Source organism: Perissodus microlepis, chromosome 9 (genome assembly GCF_051167445.1).
Source record: "Perissodus microlepis isolate ML-2025 ecotype Zambia chromosome 9, ASM5116744v1, whole genome shotgun sequence".
In the NCBI taxonomy this organism is placed as follows: Eukaryota; Metazoa; Chordata; class Actinopteri; order Cichliformes; family Cichlidae; genus Perissodus; species Perissodus microlepis.
The window spans coordinates 30393501-30406602 of NC_140469.1; the positions used below are offsets into that span (position 1 = coordinate 30393501).

Here is a 13102-nt window from a genome sequence, read left to right on the forward strand (position 1 = left end):
AGGGCGGAAGCTTGAATGAATACCCTGAGTGTATTCATGTGTTCACGGATGGTGCTAAAAGTCCAGATACTGGAAGTACAGGGTTTGGAATAGCAGTTCCGTCGAAAAATATTGAAATAAACAGACGCACTTCGGATGGCCTGGCAGTGTACACGGTTGAAATGGTAGCAATTTTGGTAGCATTGAAATGGGTAGAGTGTTCGAAAATCAGGCAGGTGGTAGTGTGTTCTGACTCGGCAGCTCAAGTCTACAATCATTTTGTTCGAAGACAAGGCAGGGCATGCTGTATACTATTCTGGAGACTATAAGCAGAATAAGGTGTTGTGGTGGCAATATTCACTTTCTTTGGGTGCCAGCTCATGTAGGGATCAGTGGAAATGGAAAGGTGGATAGGTTGGCGAAAAGAGCGTTGACCAAAAATAGGACTGAGATGGAAATTACAAGCAGCGGATCTGAAGCAAAAGGTATTGTTTGGAGGCAGGTTGTTCAGGAGTGGCAGAAGCGGTGGGATTCAGGGAGTACGGGCAGGCAACTGTATCATCTTAAGAAGGTGGTGGCAGTGTGTAGGTTGTATAGGGGTAATAGGAGAAGGAGAGGTGGTCATTACCAGGCTTAGACTGGGACATTGTGCATTAAATAAAACACTACAGATGATAGGAGAACATGACACGGGGCTTTGTGGAGTGTGCCAGGAGGAGGTGGAGACAGTAGAGCATGTAATACTGCGGTGTAAGGGTTATGATGTGCAGAGGAAAGTTCTGCAGACTAGATTGAAGGAGCGGGGAATTGGGGAATTTAATCTGAAGAGTGTGTTGGAGGGTAGTAGGGCACAGGTGAGGGAATTGGTGGGGTTTCTGAAGGATATAGGTGTTTATGAAAGAGTGTAGGTTTTATTTTTTGGATACAAATTGTAAACTCAGTCTGACCCATACTCCGCAACAGTAGGAGGCGGTAATGCTCCTTTACGTTGGTTGCCAACCGCCGTTAAACACAAAGAAGAAGAAGAGAAGAGGGCGGAGCAACGTGTGTGTACGGGAGAGGAGCCGAGCAGAGAGAGCTGCTTTGTCATGAAACGGGAGTAAAGTAGTGAACTTAGAGGAGAGAAACAAACTAAAGTATCGATCATAAACCACTACCAACGTCCTGATCGATATCTGCATCGATCTGCCCACCCTTGTCTCCTGGATCGTAGCTGAGATCAGCGTGAACCACGTGGGTCTCTGCTCCCTGGTCTGTGTCCTGTGTTTGGAAAGAGTTCCGGCTTCATCACGGAGTTTCTCTCGGTTTGTGGGCTCATCTAAAGGTAAGCACCGAGCTAACTTTACTGTGAGTTCAGTTCATGTTGAGTTTAGCTCCTGAATGAGGTCTTCTGCTGCTCTCCTCGGTGTCTGTTCACAGTTTATTGTGAACACGTTGAGAGAAGAGTGAGAGAGTGTTTGGAGAAAAACACCAACTAATCATTAGCTCAGCTTGCTGGGAGAAGTTGAGCGTTTGCTGGCAGAAAGTTGGAGCAGAAAAGTCTTTTCATTGTCCCTGCAGCTGTTTTTCTGCCTGCACCAAACCTCTACAGCCTCATTTCTATTTGAAGTAGTGATGTTCGATTCGTGAACGAATCGTTCAATACTCGAGAATCACTTTACTGACTCGTGAATCATGATTCACAAGCCCAACTGACTCACTGACTCATCCCTATTGCTGTTAGCAAACTAATTCCATTAGTAGAAATATATCTAGCTTATAATTAAAATTGTGGGGGAAAAAAACAACAGCCAGTTTCGTAACAAAAGCATTTCTGCTCTGAACTGGAAGAAAAAACCCTGAGTAGAAGCTCACATCAAGAAAATAGCTCCTCGGTTCAGAGTAGCATTGCGCTGCTAACATGCTAACAACACATTTGAGCTACTCACCCCCTCCCTTCCTGTGCTGAATCGTAAGCATAAGCGAATCACTCAGGACTCGCTCCTCCCTCCTGTGCTGAATCATAGAGTGAACGAATCACTCACTCACTCACTAACCCCCTCCCTCCTGTGCTGAATCAAAGAGCGAACGAATCACTCAGGACTCACTAACCCCCTCCCTCCTGTGCTGAATCAAAGAGCGAACGAATCACTCAGGACTCACTAACCCCCTCCCTCCTGTGCTGAATCATAGAGCGAGTGAACGAATCACTCACTCACCCCCTCCCTCCTGACTCACAGCTTCTTCTTCTTCTTGGTTGGCAACCAATGTTAAGGCGCATTACCGCCCCCTGGCTCACAGCGCAGTGGACATTTAGATGAGAAAATATATATTTGACACACTTAAGGAATATATTATTAAAATACAAATAAACAAAATAAATGTTTATTAAGCAATTTTGATAGGAAATTGCTTAATTTTAGAAATGTTTTTGCTCTTTTTTCTCTATAAAATAGTTGTTGTTGTTTTTTTTTTTTTGAATCATTCATCTTAGCAGTGGGATTTACATGAAAAGGGAAACAAATTAAGTTTGAGTGAAAATGTAAAATTTTTGCACTCTCTGGTCAACTGACTCAGTGAATCAAATGACTCAAAAAACCCGATTCACTTTGGTGAGTGACTCATTAACACTCGATTCAGTAAAAAGAATCAAATTTACCATCACTAATTTGAAGTGATAACAGGAAATGGATGAGCGCGATCTGCTGCAGTATCAGGGTCACAATAAACTTTATTGTGCAGGTGCTGTGGATGAACACCTTGTTTTTGTAGATCTGGGGTTTATAATAGCAGCAATGTTAATGAGACAAGGACAACTGTCTTAACATAGTGAGTCCCTTTATTGGCAGGCCACAACACAAAACACCAGACGGTGCTGCATGAACCATTTAATTAGTCCCTACCATAACACCCCTCCTCTGAGTATTCAATTCAGTTATATTTATATTTTATTTATATAGCACCAAATCCTCAAGGCGACTGTTGTTGTGATTTGGCTTCTAGGATATCTTCTTTCTGTAGTTTGGTTACTTGGTGGTATATGCGACTTGGGTGGGTGGGGGATTGGTCTCAATGAGATAATATCGTGGAGAATTCCGCTCTGCTTTATATTGTCTCGTTTTCTTTCATGTCCCAGATCCAAACTTGATCTCCTGGTTGTAGTCCAGTGAGGTCTTGTGCTCTGTCTGTTGTTGAACCATTTCCACTGTTTCTATCTCTCCTCTCTCTCTTTTTTCTTTTTTATGTCTCTCAGCATAGTGATGTTTATCCTGCCTGGTTTGAGGCAGGATGGAAGTATAGGGGCTGTGGTACGAAGTTTCCTCCCCATTAGAATCTCTGCAGGGCTATGTCCATTGGCAAGTGGTGTGGTGCAATAGGCCATGATGGTGAGAGATGGGTCTGCTTTCTGTAGAAGGCTTTTTACTGTTCTCATTTCTCTTTCAGTCTCACCATTTCTCTGAGGGAATCTCAGGCTGGAAGTGGTGTGGGCAAAGCCCCACTCTAGAGCAAACGTTGGGAAGAGTTCTGAGGAGAATTGTGGGCCATTATCTGACTTTAATTATGTTGGTATGCTGTGGTGTGCAAATACGGACTTTAAGTGTTCAATCATTTCTGCTGATGTGTTAGAAGACAGCTCAGGTATTTCTGTGTATCTTGAGAAATAGTCCACTACAACCAAATACTGGCTGTTACTCCAGTCAAAAAGATTTTGCAGTAGAGTTGGACATGTTTTATTGTTTCATCTCTGTGTTGCTCATTAATCTCATTCTCAGTCTTTGTACTCGTGGCAGTAGTTCATCTAAGTTCTTGGAGACTAAAAGTAGCTCTAAAGGCTTATGATCTGTCGCAACATGAAACTTGATGCTGATGAGAAAATCACTTGCACGCCCAGGTTATGGCTAGTAGGGCTGCCAAAAATGATTATTTTGATAGTCGACTAGATTATTTTTGCGATAATCACGTCATGCATCCATTGGATGGAAAATGAACTGCTATTTGCACCAGCATGCATCTGCTCTTATATAATTATCATTAGCTTATAGTGTTTAAGGTATGTGCTAACCAAAAATAAAGACAAGATGACAGTTTATTAAACTTTTAATGAAATTTGCAGATTGCCTCTGTGGAATTCAATAACCTCAGCCTCCTGCTTCTTGCTATCTAAAAAATAGCAGGACACTGGAGTAAATTCTACCATCTTACCCTTCTGTTTAACCAGTTTTCTGTTTGACGTTTATTCAGCTGTGTGAGAACTGTAACTTTAATCTCAGCCAAACCGATTTACCAAACGGTAACATTTTTAAGGTATCCAAGTGACTTACAGTGGCTTGCAAAAGTATTTGGCCCCTTGAACTTTCCCACATTTTGTCACATTACAGCCACAAACATGAATCAATTTTATTGGAATTCCACATGAAAGAATAAATACAAAGTGGTGTACATGTGAGAAGTGGAACGAAAATCATACATGATTCCAAGCATTTTTTACAAATACATAACTGAAAAGTGGGGTGTGCCCCCTTTGGTCTGAGTGCAGTCAGTTGCCCATAGACATTGCCTGATGAGTGCTAATGACTAAATAGAGTGCACCTGTGTGTAATCTAATGTCAGTACAAATACAGCTGCTCTGTGACGGCCTCAGAAGTTGTCTGAGAGAATATTGGGAGCAACAACACCATGAAATCCGAAGAACACACCAGACAGGTCAGGGATAAAGTTATTAAGAAATTTAAAGCAGGCTTAGGCTACAAAAAGATTTCCCAAGCCGAGCCGTTTATTAGCATACAGTCTTAAACAGAAAGACAGTATGAACCATATCCCAGGCATACGACAATCAGAAGGGGTTATTTCAACTTCTGTTAGACTTATAAATGTTGGATTTAGGGCCTTTTACAATAATCTTTATTCTACACGAGGTAGTTTAGATGAACAGAAATTCGAAGCATTCTTTACTGATTTAAACCTGCCACAGCTTTCTACTACTGACCAGCAGATTATAGATGCTCCAATTACAGTGGAGGAGATTACCCGTGCAATTAACAGTATGCCACTTAATAAAGCTCCAGGATTAGACGGGTTACCATTGGATTTCTATAGAGCATTTGAGGATATGTTAAGTCCCCTGTTGCTCGATGTTTATAATGAGGTGTTTAAAGTAGGCTCACTACCTCAGTCAATGCACTCTGGACTTATAACATTTATTCCTAAAACTGGGAAAGACCCTTTAGACCCAAGTGGTTGAGCCCCATATCTTTGCTGAATTCTGACCAAAAAATCTTGTCAAGGGTCTTAGCGGGTCGATTAAAAGTAGTAATGGCGAAAAAATTATGTATATGATTCAGTATATCCAACAGTGGCCCTATCGCTGGATGCTGCTAAAGCTTTTGATTGTGTTGAGTGGGATTATTTGTTTAAGACAGACCTTCCCAAAGTGTGGGGCCCGCCCCCTAGGGGGTCGCAGAGCCATTGCAGGGGGAGCGCGGTATGAAAAGGGGAAAAAAAAACAAAAAAACAATGCTTGTACACTGCTAGCACGGGGCGCCCACACAAACGCAAAGCAGGAGATGAAGCATCGCTGAACATATTTCCAAACCAACTTCATTCTAAGCCAAAAACTAGAAAATATGGTGAAGCATATCTTCCCTATGGTTTCACCTGCACAAGTGCCGAGGTAGGTCTCCCCTGCAGAATTAGTTTTCCCTTCGTCAGGATCACGCGCTGTTCTCTCCAAATCACGGACAAACAGTATCCCACATTCTTGATTTTTAGTTCAAACACTTATTGTAATGACTAACTACTCCTGACATTTTGGAGATGTTAGCTCTTTATACAGTAAAGTTACAGTGGGATACAAATAATATCAGGCTGATCCTGCTACAATTTGTTCCCCCTGTCTAAATCACGGACAAAATGTATCCCACAGTTGTTTATGGTTTTAAACCCATTTTGCACAGAGAGGCATTTTTTTGAAAAATGTATTGATAGCAATGTTGAATATTATTACACAGGAAAAAAACCAACTACATGTAAAATAATAACACCGTGACGCCTCTGCCTTTCTAAATAGTGGGACAGTAACTGCGTGTGTATATGTAAGCGTGTAAAACCTGAAGATAGAGACAAAATACTGTTAATCTGACTACCTGCCATTTTGCAATTCATCTCCTGTAAACAATAACGTGGCGCACAGCGTGACGTGAAAAAAAGGCACATACCTTTGACCTCTGTATTCCTCGTTCACACATAAACGGAAAAAAATGAGTTTTAAAAAGAATCTGTTTTCGGTGATTCGAAAACGTGTGGACGAAACAGCTGCGTTTTCAAAAATACCCGTGTAGGTGCGGACGTAGCGTAAAAGAGTTAGTAGTCTATTTCCTTACTACCTGTAATTTATTGCAGATTACTTGAATTTGCTTAATTGTTTACTAAATGTTTGAGGTGTGAAATAAACCGCAATGGAGCAACATATGGGTGTGTGTGGTTGGAGGATGTGTTTGTGCGTGTGTGTGTGCGCGCGGGGGGGACATTTTTCTTGTAAAACAAAGGGGGGCCCAGCAAAAAAAGCTTGGGAACCACTGGTTTAAGACAATAGAAAAGTTTGGTTTTGGTGACAGTTTTATTAGGTGGATAAAGATATATGATTCACCTTCAGCGCGAGTATTGACAAATGCACTCATATCAGATCTATTCCTTTTACAGAGATCCACAAGAGAGGGTTGTCCCCTTAGCTCCGGGCTTTTTGTAATTGCTATAGAGCCTTTGGCACAAAAACGGAAATAATGTAAATATATTTGGAATTTCGATGGTTAATAGTCAACATAAGCTTCTATCATATGCAGATGATATGTTGTTACTTATGACCCAGTCTGGGAAGTCAGTCCAGCCCTATTAGAATGTATAGAAAGCTTTACGCTGCTTTCAGGGTATTGCGTCAACTGGGATAAATCAGAGGCAATGCCTATGTCAGGACACTGCCCTCATACTTTATTTAAACAGTGGGAGTTTGGGTGGTCTGTGAATGGTTTGAGGTATTTGGGGATACAAATGACCTCAGATTACACTAAGATGGTCCGAGCAAATATGGAGCCAATGTTTGAAAGAATAAAAATGGAATTTGGTAGATGGTCCGGAACACGTCTCACAATATGTGGTAAAATGAGTTGTATTAAGATGATGACTGCACCCATGACCTTTTATATTTTATCCAATATTCCATTACACATTCCAGATAAGTATTTCAAAGATCTAGATTTTTTGATTCGGCAGTTTCTTTGGGGTAGCTCACCACATCGTTTAAGTATTAAGAAACTTCAAGCGAGTACAAAACAAGGAGGTTTTTCATTGCCTAATTTCCAATGGTATTATTGGGTGATGAATGTGAAACAACTTAGAGCTTGGTTACCTACTGCACCAGTTAAACCCATCTGGTCCCATATGGAGACGGAAGTTAATGGCGGTATTTCTCCTTGGAGGGAGCTGTTTGATACCAGTCATAAACTTACCCATCCTATAATTGCAAATGCGAAGACATTGTGGTGTAAATTACATAGGGTGGGTCGCTGGGACTTTATTAAATCTCCTTCGGCAACCTTATGGGGAAATAAAATAATTTTAATTGGAGGGACATCGGTTGACTGGTTACAGTGGTGTAAGGCAGGCATCCTTAATGTATCAGATTTATTTGATTGTGGGACTAAATGTTTTTTAAGCTTTGATAAAATTGTGGAGTTATATAAGTTGCAGCGTAATCAGTTCTGGAGATATGTCCAAATACATAGTTCATTATCAAAGTGGTTGGGAACCTGTCCTGTGGGCAGCCCTGTGGAAGTCCTGCTCTCAAGACCATTACCTCTAAGATTTATCATTTATTGCAAGAACGGTCGGCTGACCCTCTCCTTAAAGTTAAGGGCTACTGGGCCCAGGACATGGCATTGGACATATCTTCAGTTGAATGGGATTCATGTTTTCAAAATGTTAATACTAGTTATAAAGAAACAGGCAGTAGATTTATTCAACTTAAAATAATCCATAGGTGGCATCGAACACCGCAACAATTGTATAAATGGAACCTGGCCTCTACGGACGAATGTTGGAGATGTGATGGTCAAAATGCTTCGATTTTACATATCTTATGGAGCTGTTCGGGACTTCGGAATTGGTGGGAAAATATAATGGAGGTAATTTTCAGTGTTTTGAAAAGGAGATTTGGTATCTCACAAAAACTGTCCATACTTGGCATTTTCCAGTATGGACAGTATGGTTCCAAAAAGATTAGGCCAAAATGCAAAACACTATGTGTGGCGGAAAACTAACACTGCACATCACTCTCAACACACCATCCCCACTGTCAAATATGGTGAGGCAGCATCATGCTCTGGGGGTGCTTCTCTTTAGCAAGGGCAGGGAAGCTGGTCAGAATTGATGGGGAAATGGATGGAGCCAAATACAGAGCAATCTTGAAAGAAAACCTCTTGGAGTCTGCAAAAGACTTGAGACTGGGGCGGAGGTTCACCTTCCAGCAGGGCAACCACCCTATACATAAAGCCAGGGCAACAATGGAATGGTTTAAAACAAAACCTATCCACGTGTTAGGATGGCCCAGTCAAAGTCCAGATCTAAATCCAATCGACAATCTGTGGCAAGATCTGAAAACAGCTGTTCAAAAACGTTGTCAATCTAATCTGACTGAGCTGGAGCTGTTTTGCAAAGAAGAATGGGCAAGAATTTCTGTCTCTAGATGTGCAAAGCTGGTAGAGACATACCCTAAAAGACTGGCAACTGTAATTGCAGCAAAAGGTGGTTCTACCAAGTATTGACACAGGGGGCTGAATAATTACGCACACCCCACTTTGCAGTTATTTATTTGTAAAAAAAAAAAAAAAAAAATGTTTGGAATCATGTATGATTTTCGTTCCACTTCTCACATGTACACCACTTTGTATTGACCTTTCACGTGGAATTCCAATAAAATTGATTCATGTTTGTGGCTGTAATGGGACAAAATGTGGAAAAGTTCAAGGGATCAAATACTTTTGTAAGCAAAACTGGTGATCACACTGATAATGTGGTCCCATTCAGCAAAATGGGCCAAAAAATTGCATAAAAAGCTTAATATCTCAAAGTATAAAAGTTATGTGCACCAAAAGATATAGCAGGCATTGGCAGAAGGAGCAGAACAGTTTAAAGTTTGAATGGTGAAAATCAGATGAAAACTGAGGGAGTAGTTAACCAGCAAATGTCTGAGCAACTAGAATAAGGTAGAACTAGAAAAAATTGCATTTCCTGCGAAAATGCTGTGTGGATGCCTTAACGCTGAAGATGTCTGCTGAAAAGAGCTGAAAAAGTTGAAAAAAAACATTGCCCTGAGCAGGATTCGAACCTGGCCCTCCTGGTCTATGGGCGGCTATTTAGCGCACTGAGCCAAACTCATTCTCACAAAGAAGAGGTGGAGAGATTGACAATTGTGCTGAAATGAGCAGAAGCTGCTGAGAATTGTGCTGATAAGAGGTGGAAAGGCTGAAAATTTTGCAGAAAAGAGGTGAATCAGCAGAATTTCTGCTGAAAAGAGGTAAAGAAGCAGGAAGTTGCGCTGAAAAGAGATGAATCAGCAGAAAGTTGCGCTGAAAAGAGATGAATCAGCAGAAAGTTGCGCTGAAAAGAGATGAATCAGCAGAAAGTTGCGCTGAAAAGAGATGAATCAGCAGAATTTCTGCTCAAAAGAGTTTTTTCTGAAAACAGCTGAGATTTGTGCTAATAAGAGGTGAAAAGGCTGAAAATTTTGCAGAAGAGGTGAATGAGCAGAATTTGGGCTGAAAAGAGGTGAAAATTCTGCTGAAAAGAGTTCAATCAGCAGAATTTCTGCTGAAAAGAGGTGAATGAGCAGAATTCTGCTTAAAATAGGTTTTTGCTGACAACAGCAGAAGAGGCTGAGATTTGTGCTGATAAGAGGTGAAAATGCTGAACCAATCAGAGGTACTGCTTCTGTCTGCTTCATCAGACTGTGTACTTGTATGTATTTCTGCCATTGAGCGTTAACAAGAATCTGAGGTCCATATTAGAAAAGCTGCCAAAATCATAAAACATTGCCGAATTATAATAAATTATCAATATGAATTACAGGTCTGTGATAGTGTATCAATTTGTAGTGAAAAAAACATGTGGGCCAAGGTGGAATTGAACCCATGAACTTTGGTCTGAAGATCCGTTTCATTACCAATTGCGCCACTGGCAAAGAGAGCGGGCGCCTGGAAAACAGGGTGATGAGCAGTCAGAATTAGATCGCGGTGAGAGGCAAAAATCGCCGTTTTTTGGAGTTACAAAACGTCGTGTAACTCAAAAACTAGGTGGGATAGAAGCATAATTCTTGCACTGGGTGAATCAGCGGACTTTGGTGTACTTTGACTGCGATTTTCATAGCTCTTTGTATCTCCGTCGCGGAGATATGACGAGAGAAGAAACAGCTTCATTTTCGGAGTTTGAAAACTGAGAGGAGGGCAGATTTCCACCCCTCAAACAAGTCTAACTCATCTCAGAACGGTAATAGGTGAGAAAATAATTCTTGAATTGTGAGCGTCAGGAGTGTCTGAAGATATACGGGGACAAGCCTCATGTCTTAACTTCGCTTCGTTAAGGAGATATGACGATTTGAAAATGCCTTCAGTTTCAGTATTTCAGCTCTGAGTTTCACAACCTCCCCATAGACTTTGAATGGGGAGTTTTTAGACCTTGTGTCACTTCGAGGCAAATTGTGAAAAAACCGTAACTCGCACGATAATTATAGTGACACTGTCTTAAAGCCAGCAAAAATACCTACGTTTTGATGTATAATTTGTGGAAGTTGAGTGGAAATTGAGCGAGTAGCAAGAAGTTGTTCAGACATGAAGAGAAAATTCAGAACGCACCAGTGCTCACTCTGAGTTAATTGCATAGCAACCATAGCAACGCATGTATTTTGTGAAAAATCACAATTTTGCAACTAAAGACTTAAAGAGGGATAAGATTAAAACGGTGGAAGATCTGAAAAAGCTGAATCATACAGGAATAGCCCAATAATTTGAGAACATTTTAAAGTTTGAATGGAGTTTCTAGGTGAAAGTATGAGGAAGTAGTTAAGTTTCAAAAAACAGCAAATTTTAGCAGAATTGCAGAAGTTTCCCATTCATTTCAATGGGACAAATTAAGCTTAATATTTTAAAAAGTATAATAGCAGAAAATACCAAAAGACATAGCAGGAATTAGCAGAAATAGCAGAATAGTTTAAAATTTGAACGGTGAAAATCGGCTGAAAATTGTGGAAGTAGTTAAGTGCCAAAAAGTGTACGGAAGTCCCAAGAGGAACTCAATAGTGTGGATGCTTAAAGCATCCACACAACTAGAAAAGTTGCATTTCCTGCAAAAAAAATCCAGTGTGAATGCCGTGTAGTGGAATCTGAAAACAGCAGAAGAAGGAGAAACCGCTGAAACAACACTGCGTAGAAGCTGTTTTTTTCTGAAAGCTGCTGCATTCACACAATAAAGAATAAAGAGAAACAGGAATGCCTCACGGCATTCACACTTCTGCTGTTTTAATTGTGTGAATGCCGTGAGTAGCTGCCACCATAGAAAACTGGAATTGGCTGAGCCACGCTATGAATTCTGGGATAGGTTGGTCACGAAGAATACACCTGACCCATCCTTCAAATCTGGGGAAATGAAGCACGCATTTGTCGACTGCATTTGGAGAAGTCTTCTAGTTTGGACAGCCTTTGTCGCATCACTGTAACGTTATCACCTACGATACTGGAAACTGCTTCTTCTTCTTTGGCGTTTAACGGCAGCTGGGATCCTTGTAGATGCAGTGCTGCCATCTTCTGTTTCAGTCCGTTAGTACACTCTTAAATCCTACGTATTCCTGTGTCTTTCAGGATCTTACAAAGCTTCAAAGGATGCGTCAACTATTAAATTAGTTGTCGGCAAATTTAATAGTCGAAGTAATCGTGACTAGTTGACAAATCCTGGCAGCCCTAATGGCTAATGCCTCCTTCTCTATTTGAATATATCTTTGTTGTGTGGGGGTTGATGCTTTTGAAGTGAAGGTCACTACCTTGGTTGTGTCTTCCTCTTGTTTCTGAAGTAGCACTGCTCCCAGTCCATAGGAGGATGCTTAAGGCTGATACTGTTGTTTGTGCTTTGGGACTGTAGACTGCCAGGTACTCAGTACTGACTTAATGCTGTCAAACACTGTTTGTTGAGCCTCACTCCAACAGCACTTTTTTGCTACTGAGTAGTTCTCTCAGTAGCTGTGTTTTTTCTGCTTGGTGGGGAAACATTGCCTTGATGATTAACCATTCTCAGGAATTGTCTCGCTCCACTTACATCGGTGGGTGCCTCCATGTTGCTGACCATGTTCACTTTTTCTGGGTCTGCTTTGACGCTTGTACTGTCAATGATCTGTCCAAGCAACTTGATTAAGGTTTTTGCAAAGTCGCATTTCTCACTTTTCAATGTCACACCTGCTTTTGTGAACCACACAAGGACTGCGACTAGTCTCTTGTCGTGCTGGGCCTGTGTGTCCAAAATGTCATCCATTTGGCAGACAACTTCGTCCAGCCCCTCCAAGACTTGAGACATTCATTTTTGAAAATGCTCAGGAGCTGAAGATATGCTGAAACAGAGTCTACTGAAACAATACCTTCCAAATGGCGTGATGAAGGTTGTGAAAAGAGCTGACTGCTTGGACAAAGGTATTTTCCACAATTCTGAATTAGCATCGAGTTTTGAGAAGAACTTTGCGCCTTCTAGCTGTCCTAGGGTGTGCTATACTGATTGCAACATCTGTCTTTCTCTTTTCACAGAATTGTTACGTTTGGTCAAGTCAATACACACACTTCTTCTCTGTTTGGTTTGGGTACTGGAAAGATTCCTGCACAGCAGTCAGTAGACTGCTACACTCTGGAGATTACCCCTAACTCTTCTATACAAGCTAGCTCCTTTTTGATTTTAGGCAGTAGGGAAGTGGGACCCTTCTTGGGGTCAACAGGTAAATGGCTTAGCATCTGCTTTAAGCTCAATTTTGTATCCCCCCTCCATTTGTCCTAAACAGCTAAGTAGCTTCAGAAACTGCTGCTTTACCGCCTCTGCTGAAGTGAGTGACGCTGCTTCTACT

The 13102-nt window shown here is 41.2% G+C and overlaps 1 protein-coding gene across 1 annotated transcript in view; it reads left to right on the forward strand.

The window, feature by feature from the left end:
* Positions 1 to 45: 45 nt before the first annotated feature.
* Positions 46 to 13102, forward strand: part of LOC146380810 (uncharacterized) — an 82222-nt gene continuing 69165 nt past the window's right edge. Inside the window, exon 1 of the mRNA XM_084939837.1 lies at positions 46 to 1303. The gene's annotated coding sequence lies outside the window, so the exon portion shown is untranslated. The remainder of the gene's footprint in view (positions 1304 to 13102) is intronic.